Here is a 9,771-nt window from a genome sequence, read left to right as displayed (position 1 = left end):
CAGACAGGACCTGGGTGTCATATAAATGATGCTTGATTAATAACAGTAACTGGGGTAAACCATAATGGGGGAAAACATGGGGTACATGGAGAAAACCATTGGGAAACAGTATAAAACAAACAGATGCATACAGAAAACAGGTAAGACCCCAAAACACACCACTACATGACTCCACCCCTGAGCACTGCTGTGCCGGACATGCTGGAACTCCAGTATGAGCTAGAGTCCAAGGCAGCGAGGTGGTCTGCCACTATTGACATTGCTAATGCTTTTTTATTCATTCCTCTGGCTGCAGAATGCAGGCCTCAGTTTGCCCTCATGTGGAGGGGTGTGCAGCACACCTGGAACCCACTGCCCCAGGAGTGGGAACACAGCCCCACCATCTGCCATGGACTGATCCAGGCTGCACTGGAGAAGGGTGAGGCTCCAGAACATCTACAGTACATTGATGACATCATTGTGTGGGGGAACACTGCAGCTGAAGTGTTTGAGAAAGGAAAAGAAATTATCCAGCTCTCCTTTTGGAGAATGCACATTCCTGAGTACAGCCAGACTGTGAGCCCTCTCTACCTGGTTACCCACAAGAAGAACGATTTCCACTGGGGCCCTGAACAGCAACACACCTTTGCCCAGATCAAAAAAGAGATCACTCATGCAGTGGCCCTTGGCCCAGTCAGGACAGGATCAGATGTGAAGAACGTGCTTTACTCTGCAGCCGGGAGCCATGGTCTGTCCTGGAGCCTGTGGCAGAAGGTGCCTGGGGAGACTTGAGGCCGACCACTGGGATCCTGGGGTCGAAGCTACAGAGGCTCCGAAGCCAACTACACTCCCACAGAGAAGGAAATTTTAGCAGCCTATGAAGGAGTTCAGGCTGCCTCAGAGGTGACTGGCACAGAAGCACAACTCCTCCTGGCACACCCAGTGCTGGGGTGGATGTTTAAAGGAAAGGTTCCCTCTACCCACCACACCATCAGTGCCACATGGAGTAAGTGGATTGCTCTCATCACACAGCGCGCCCGTATTGGAAACCCAAATCGCCCTGGGATTTTGGAGATAATTACAAACTGGCCAGAAGGTGAAAACTTTGGTCTCATGGACAAAGAGGAGCAGGAACAGGTGGAAAGGGCTGAAGAAGCTCCTCCATACAACCAACCGCCAGCAGAAGAAACACGCTACGCTCTTTTCACTGATGGTTCCTGTCCCATTGTAGGGATGAACTGGAAGTGGAAAGCAGCTGTGTGGAGCCCCACAGGACAGGTCACAGAAGCCACTGAAGGAGAAGGTGGGTCAAGACAACTTGCTGAGCTCAAAGCTGTTCAGTTGGCCCTAGACATTGCTGAAAGACAGAAGTGGCCAAAGCTCTACCTCTACACTGATTCATGGATGGCAGCCAGTGCTCTGTGGGATTGGCTGGAAAGGTGGAAAACGTCAAACTGGCAGCGTAGGGGAAAACCAATCTGAGCTGCTGATGATTGGAAATACATTGCCACTCGGGTAGAGAAGCTACCTGTAAAAGTCAACCATGTAGATGCCCATGTCCCCAAAAGTCAGGCCAACGAGGAGCAGCAAAACAAAAAACAAGTAGATCAGGCTGCAAAGATAGAGGTATCAAAGGCAGACTTAGATTGGCAACACAAGGGAGACCTGTTCCTAGCTTGATAGGCCCATGGTGCCTCAGGTCATCAGGGCAGAGATGCCACCTATAAGTGGGCACAGGACCGAGGGGTGGATCTAACCATGGACTGTCTGTCTCAGGTTATCCATGACTGTGGCACATGTGCTGCAATCAAACAGGCCAAGAGGGTGAAGCCCCTGTGGTATGGTGGGCAGTGGTCCAATATAAGTATGGGGAGGCCTGGCAGATTGACTCCATCCCCCTTCCCCAAACCCGCCAAGGCAAGCGCTCTGTGCTGACCATGGTGGAAGCCACCACTGGATGGTTGGAGACCTACCCTGTGCCTCACCCTACTGCTCAGAACACCATCCTGGGCCTGGAAAAGCAAGTCCTGTGGAGGCATGGCACCCCTGAGAGAATTGAGTCTAACAGTGGGGCTCATTTCAAGAACAGCCTTATAAACACCTGGGCTAGAGAACATGGCATTGAATGGATTTATCACATCCTTTATCACGCACCAGCGGCCGGGAAAGTTGAATGGTGCAATGGCCTGCTAAAAACCACCTTAAAGGCACTGGGTTGGGGGACTTTGAAGAACTGGGAGATTAATTTAGCAAAGGCCACATGGCTGGTGAACACTCCAGGTTCCACCAACCGAGTAGGTCCTGCCCAATCTAAACCCTTGCAAACAACAGATGGAGATAAGGTTCCAGTGGTACACATGAGAGGTATGCTGGGAAAAACTGTTTGGATTGTTTCTGCCTCCAGCAAAGACAATCCCATCTGTGGGGTTGTGTTTGCTCAGGGACCAGGTTGCACCTGGTGTGTGATGCAAAAGGATGGAGTGACCTAATGGATACGTCAAGGGGACCTTGTTTTAGGGTGAACTACCCATGACACTGTGTCTGTATCCATATCTGCATGTATATATGTATATAATTTAAGGGTTTAAACACAATGTAATACATTGGTATGGGAAAAAAAATGGAGTGAATAATGCTGGGAGTTAAGTTTGTTCCTTTTTCACTCTAAAGAATTTTTTCCCCATAAGTTACTAGGAGACTAAGTTGTGGGTGCTTAAGGGTGCTTGAACAAAACAAAGAGGTGGCCAAAAGCTCAGAGGGGGAGATAACTCAAGTTTTGGGGCAGGTAAAGAACAGAGCTGGAGGCAGCTTGGCCCTTTTGCTCTCGGCATTCAGAAAGAGAGGACATGGACAGGCTGCTGCTTGCTGTGGGAGGAGTTCACTGTCACCACAAAGTCCTGTCCTGGGAAATCTACCATCATCTACTCACGTGCCCCGAAATTCTGAGCTCCTCTGCCCGCCCTGCTGGAGCTGGGCCAGCCCTGCCCCACAGTCACGGCTTCTTCAGCGCTGCTCTTTTTGCTACAGTGTGACCCTGCACCCCCCTGCCCTGCTAGGACACCCTGCCCCTGCCCTGCTGGGACACTCTGACCCTGCCTGCCAGGGACATCCTGCCATTCCAGCCACCAGCCCGGGACTTTCCACTGTTCCAGCCTGGTGCTCTGAGGGTCCTGCAGGGCCACTGAGACCAAACTGCCCTGGGTTTTGTGAAGCAAAGCCCTCAAGGTTCTTGCTACTCTTATGTTACTGATGCTGTAGTTGTTGGTTATGTTTGCTTTGTTATACATACTAGTAAATAATTGCTATTCCTATCCCCAAATCTTTGCCTGAAATCCTCTAACTGCAAATTTATAATTGGAAAGTAGGGGGGTGGAGGTGTGGGGTGGCTCACATTCTCCATTCCAAGGGAAACTCCAGCTTTCCCTGGCAGATACCTGTCTTTCCAAACCAAGACAATTGTGTGTGCCAGGTGGTCCATCCATCAATGCAGAAAGGGATAGAAATCATTCCCAGGGATAGAGGATGGCAGAGGGGTGAGAGAGATGTGCCAGAGGCTTTCAGGAGTGAGAAATCACTAATGTGCAGACATGCAACAGCACAAGTTGCTCAGTCCCTCTAGTAACATGTAACTTGGGCTCAAAGTCTTCTTCCAACTTTCTTCTGGGAGAAACTTCCAGGAGTTGCATCTTTCTCCATCTCCCTCCCATGGATGGATGCCAAGCCTAAGTTCTCTCCTTGTTTCAAGTCTTCCTCTAGCTCCAAATCCTGAAGCTCCAGGCTGGACACCCTGGAGAGCACATGGACCTTGTGCATTAACATATCCATATCCATCAGTCCTGGGGATGACAAGCACAGGCTACAACTCCAAAGGAGATGGAAAACACGTGAAAGAGGGGCAGAAAAGAAGCAGTAAAATGCCAGTCCCTGTGCTGTGAAAGGCTGAGGTTGTGTGGCAGGAACCACTTGGAGATAAGAGCACTTTGACAGCACCATGTACCCACAGACCTCATCTCTGAGGAGACACATGACCAGCAGGGGTGATGAGGCTGATGGTTGAGATTAGACAGGATGGGATTAGAGGCTGTGGGCAAAGCCCTCGTGCAATCCCGTGTCTGGGCAGTGGTGATTTCTCACAGCAAATGGACACAAGGACAATGCTCATCCCCATGGCTGCTGCTCAGGGGCTTTGTTGTCATCTGAAGAGGTCTGGAATTTCTGAAGGGTTCAGATAACCCTGTAATAACGTAATGGGTCATAGTGGAATACCCCTTCCATGGATCTGCCCTCAGCAGAGGAGGGTTTTCACCCAGGACTCCCAGCAACTGAAGGGACATAATATTACCTGTGCTGTCCTCCCATGTTTGTTGTTTTAGATCCAGGAAATGATGTTTAAGAGTCTAAAGTCTGAGTGCCTGCATTAATGGGATCATAACAGACCAGCAGCTCCTCATGAAGAACTGGGGGGAGGAGAAGAAGCAAGTGACATGGCCACCTCCTCCTGACAAGATCTCTGTCCCTGGGACATGTGAGGGGAAGCTGTCACCCATGTGGGCAGATTGTGAGAGGAGGCTGTGACCATGGAATGTGATCTCTGGGCCAAGGGCTGCACCTGGGCACGAGGGCTGAGTCTGAAGCACGGCCAGTGGTTCCTCTCGGCTTGGTTTTCTCACCCAAGATTCAAGTTGTTTAAAGTCCTTGCCCTCTAAAAGCCCCGAGTGGTGTTGGTACAAAGAAGCGGAGTCTTCAAGGCCTTGTTTTCTGGTTTCTCGAGTTGTTTATTATTTGATATCACAGAGTTTTTCTCTGCTCCCAGCCGAGGTCCAGGCAGCGGCTGGGACACGAGGTGACTGCCCACCGACGGGATGTCACCTTACATTTATACAGATAATTATGTGTAGGTTATTTACTATTTCACACCAATGCCTAGTGCTTACACTAAGAGGGTCACTTCTACTTTGATCCAATCCACTCTAACTACCTTATATCATCACCACCCCAGAAGATGGAGGACGAGAAAGAAGGAGAGAAACACGAGGTACCACCCAAATTCCACCATCTTGTCCCCCATTTACCTCTATTCTTAGAATCCTAAAACTACTGAATTTTGTATGTTCTACTATGCTAAAATACTATTTTCACTTCCTGGTGATTTGCAATTCCTCTCCTAATGCTGGAAGTTTCTCCCATGGGCTAAGATCAAACTCAGTGTCTTCCTGGGCTCTGTGCCAAGGTTTCCAACACCCCTGGACCGGTCCACACCACCCTGTCCAGGGCTCAAATTCTCTTTCCCAGGTCCCAGGTCATCCAAAGGGATATCCTGGACTCCAACAGTTCCAGCAGCCATCCCCAGGTCCTTTCTCCTGCTGCTGCTGTGACAGCGTTGCTCCTGCTGGAGGTAGGAGTGCAGAGATGGACTGGTGGGAGATGCCTCCTGTCCAGGGTCAGGGCTGGAGGGGTGGGAGCCTGTCCTGGGCACTGCAGAGGTGGGGGTTCTTCCTGGGCTGCGTGGGGCTGTGTGGACAGATGGGCAGTGCTGAGAATCCTGAGGTCCCTTATTTTCTCTCTGGTTCCCCCTCTCTCCCTAGGACGTGGTGGGAAAGGGAAAAGGCAGCTGCTGGGAGCAGGATCTTTCACCATGGAAGAGAACAGCACAACAAACTTCACCAGGAATGATACACTTTATGGATCTCTGGATTGGGAGGAATTCATCTCAGATCGATGCTCGAGCATTCCCTACAGCCTGATTGCCTTTGCAGGAGTGTGCCTGGGGATTTCACTCTGTGGGCTGGCAGGAAATGGGGTGGTCATGTGGTTCCTGGGCTTCCACACCAAGCAGAGCCCTTTCACTGTCTACATCCTAAACCTGCCTGTTGCTGACTTCTCCCTGCTCCTCCTGCTTCTCCTGCTTCTGTTGGCTTTTCTGACCTTAGCAGCATTTTGCACGTCTTTGTGGCCTTTTATTCATCACTATCAGCACTTTGTGTTTGTCCTTGGCTTCCTGTGCCACCTGTTTGACCTGAGCAGCCTGGGGCTGCTGGCAGCCCTCAGCGTGGAGCACTGTGTCTCCGTCCTCTGCCCCATCTGGTCCTGCTGCCACTGCCCCCAGCACCTCTCGGCCCTTGTCAGCGCGGCCCTCTGGGCCCTCGCAGGGCTTCTGGTGTCCTCCCTCTATGGCACCTACACCTACACTGAGGACTCTGAGACCATCCTGGCAGGTGTAGCCCTCACCATTTTGGTGTTTTTTTCCCTGATGATGTTGGTTTCCAACCTGTTCCTGCTCCTCAAGCTGCACTGTGGCTCCCGGAGGCGGTAGCCAGGGAAGCTCTTTGTGGCCATCCTGCTCAACGTGCTGCTGTTCTTTGCCTTTGGCATCCCTTTCTGCATGGAGGTTTTCATCCATCTCCCTGATTCTGGTGATTTATTCCCAGAAGACCCCTCTCTGTTGCTGGCATTGCTGAACTGCACCCTCAACCCAGTGATGTACATGCTGGTGGGGAGCTGCCAGCGGCACTGCTTTCAGTGCTCCATCAGAGTGGCTCTGTGGAGGGTGTTTGAGAAGAAAGCTGGGAGTGACAAGGGGAGCCATGGGCCTGGAGACACTGTGGTGGAGGTGACAGCTCTGTGAGGCACTTCTGGACATGTGGCACCCAGAGACGTGGCACCTCAGAGATAGACAGGACTATGGGAGCACACGGCTGTGAGCTCAGTCCTGTTCCTGTATTCCCCATGGAATGGCCCTGGTTGCATTGGCCCTGGGGAATAAACTCTGATGTGCTGATCTTCTTCATTTTGTTATGACCCCTAAATCAGATTTGGATTTATTCCTTTTGTTTTTTATCAGTGAGGTAACTTTGGCCTCAGATTTTGTGGAATAAACAACATCTGGGGTTTGCTGCAGAGCTTGTCCCTGGTAAACAGTGCCAAAAAATGGCTCATTCCCTTAGTTTTTACTCATTCAAAAACTTCTGGCATGTCTGTGAGGAAAGCAGGTTCCTCTCTCATACTGGACCTCTTCCTAAGGCTGGTGCCTGCCATGGCTGGAATGAGCCATCTGTTGACAGTTCCAAGAGCTCCTCACTCCTTTTAGGAAAAGCATCTTGTCTCTGTGTCAGGTTCTTTTAACAACTCTAATCCTGAAATCTTGTCTTTGAATGGGATCAAATTGCCTCCTGTCTTGCCACAGGTGGATTTTAAGGACCCTGCAGGACAAAACCTGTAATTTCTGGTAAAAATCTAATTTTGCCACTTGTATACCACAATTTCACTGCTACTTCACCTTCACCATGCAGTTTCCAAGAGGATTTACGGAATCATAAATTCTGTGTGTGAGCTAGAGCACAGGCACACAGCAGAGGGATGATTTAGGATTCCAGCAATGTCATTTCTTCTGAGAAGAGCCAAATCAATGCTGTTCTCTTGGCTAAAACCCTTAGAAAGTTAGAGGTTTCATCTGAGTCATCTTCTACACTCCCATGGGAGTCAGACAGCAGCCTACAGTGAATGTCACGGAATTCCTCGAAAGCTGAAGTGAGATGATTCCTAACCAGGCTGACATGCCTCAGAGATCTGGGATGTTCCTGCTGTAAACTGGCACGTGGGATGGCCCTGGGACCAGAACTGTCACCTCTCTTCCCTGCTGACACCACATTTGTGTCCCCAGCTATGGAATCTCACATCCCCTCCCCAGGCCAATCCTTTTAAGGGCAAACACTTCATGATCCACGTGGGGCTGACAGGGCTCCAGGAGAGGTGGAGAGGAACTTTCAACAAGGGCATGGAGAGACAGGGCAAGAGGAAATGTCTTTCCACTGAGAGAGGCTGGGTTGAGATGGGATGTTGGGAGGAAATCCTTCCCTGTGAGGATGGGGAGGCCCTGGCACAGGTTGCCCAGAGAAGCTGTGGTAGCACCATCCCTGCAAGTGACAAGGCCAGGTTGGATGGGGTTTGGAGCAACCTGGCACAGTGGAAGGTGTCCCTGCTGGCAAAGGGACAGTGTGGGATCAGGTAAAAATCACCACAAGGGCTCCCAAGACTAAGGAGGAGGAGCAGCTCTGGTGAAGGGCTGTGTTTGTTTAGCACCGATGGTGAGGAGCAATTCGTGATTTCCTTTAACTGAGAACTAAAACAGCCAATTGCGTGCAGGTACACACCTCTGGGTCACACAGCCCTAAAAGCTAGAAGGATCCCGCTCTCCCTTCTGCCCTCACAGGAGCTCAGGCAGTCCCGGCTCTCTCTCCTTTGGGGGTGGCCGGGACGTCCCGGCCCGTCCGGGCTCGGCTTTTCACGGGAGGCGCCTCTGGCCCGGTGACTGTCGGCCGGGAGAGGGGATGGGGACATGCCCCGGCCCCGATGGGTTTTTTAGCAGCTGTAAAACACCTCGCTGCTGCCCCTATGGCGGGGCTGGGGGGAGCTGGCCCGAGGCCTAGCCGCGGGTCGGGCCCTGTCCCCAGCAGGGGAGGGGAGTCCGCAGCCCGCGGCCATCCCGAGCTGGGCCCGCCCTGAAGGAGACCCAGGGCTGGGGGCAGGAGCCTTCCATCGGCTGGGCTGCTCCCATATCTGCCGGAGGAGTTTCTTCCCCCATTTCCGAGGCTTTGGAAAATCCCGGCTGCTGCCCGGCAGAGTTCACATCACCACCGCAGCCCTGGGCGAGCTTTAACTCCTTCCTGCGAGCAGATGGAACTTCCAGGGCACCGGCTCTTCCTGGAGTGAGGACACACACAGTGATTGAGCACAGAGAACACTCAGCATAACAGTCAGATGGAGAGAGTGAGAAAGGGATTAATTAGCGGAAGGATATAAACAAGGGAAACCCTTAAAATAATGGGAAGTTGGACGAGAGCAAAACGCAGATCCAATCACTCTGATTAATGCTACATTCTCCGTTTATTTCGTCTAAAATGGCAGGTTATATACACTTCTGTATAGTTTACAAATGCAGATACATTTTCACTGGCACACAGCACAGGAACAATGCAAATAAACATTGTTTTACTTGTTCCTCATGGTGGCTAAAGTGTTCACACTAATAACTATACCTATTAACCCCTGGATAACCCACTGTCTCTCATTAACACCTTAACATATAATATTAACTGCCTCATAAACCTCACAGACTAATTTCTAACTGTGCCACCGGCTTCACAGGCCTCAGAGTGAGGCCCAGGCTGGGATAGTTCAAACCTCACTCCAAATACAAATCATGCCCTCCTTCTCTAAGAAAATCTCCAACAGAAGGATGGAGGAGTTGCCTGCTGGCTGGACTTTCTTGTTTGAGCTATGGAAATGATCTCTATAGGTAGATTGTCCCTTAAATCATGGAAAAATATGCATTTGGGGAGATGATTTGTGGATTTTTTAGCAAAGGTATTTCTGATGGACTGAGTAATATTGCATTAGAATCTGTGATTCTTGTAGTCCCATGAGATGCCTGAACAGAGAGAGAGAGATGAGAACCTCCTGCACCAGTGAAAGAAGTGAGAAGATATATCTGCTCCTTGAGATAAAAAAAATCCTTTGCCTTTGAAGTTGCTTATTGTTAAAATATGACACCCCAGATGCCTGAGTTCCATGACCCATGAGCAGCTTGGGAAACTGCTGATGGGAGGAGACCACATGGAAGCAAGTTTCCCCAGGCGGCTGTTTCTGTGAGAGTTCCGACCCACAAGAGAAGTTCTCTAGGTTGTCAGTGGGGAAAATTCTATGGTAAACAAGAGGCTCCTCTCCTAAAGAATTCATGAAAGACTGTATTTAAAATGTGAAACTGACTAAAAATCACAGGTTTTGTCTCTATGT

This window comes from Zosterops lateralis (genome assembly GCF_965231275.1).
Source record: "Zosterops lateralis genome assembly, chromosome: 6".
NCBI lineage: Eukaryota > Metazoa > Chordata > Aves > Passeriformes > Zosteropidae > Zosterops > Zosterops lateralis.
This window is presented reverse-complemented; position numbering follows the sequence as displayed.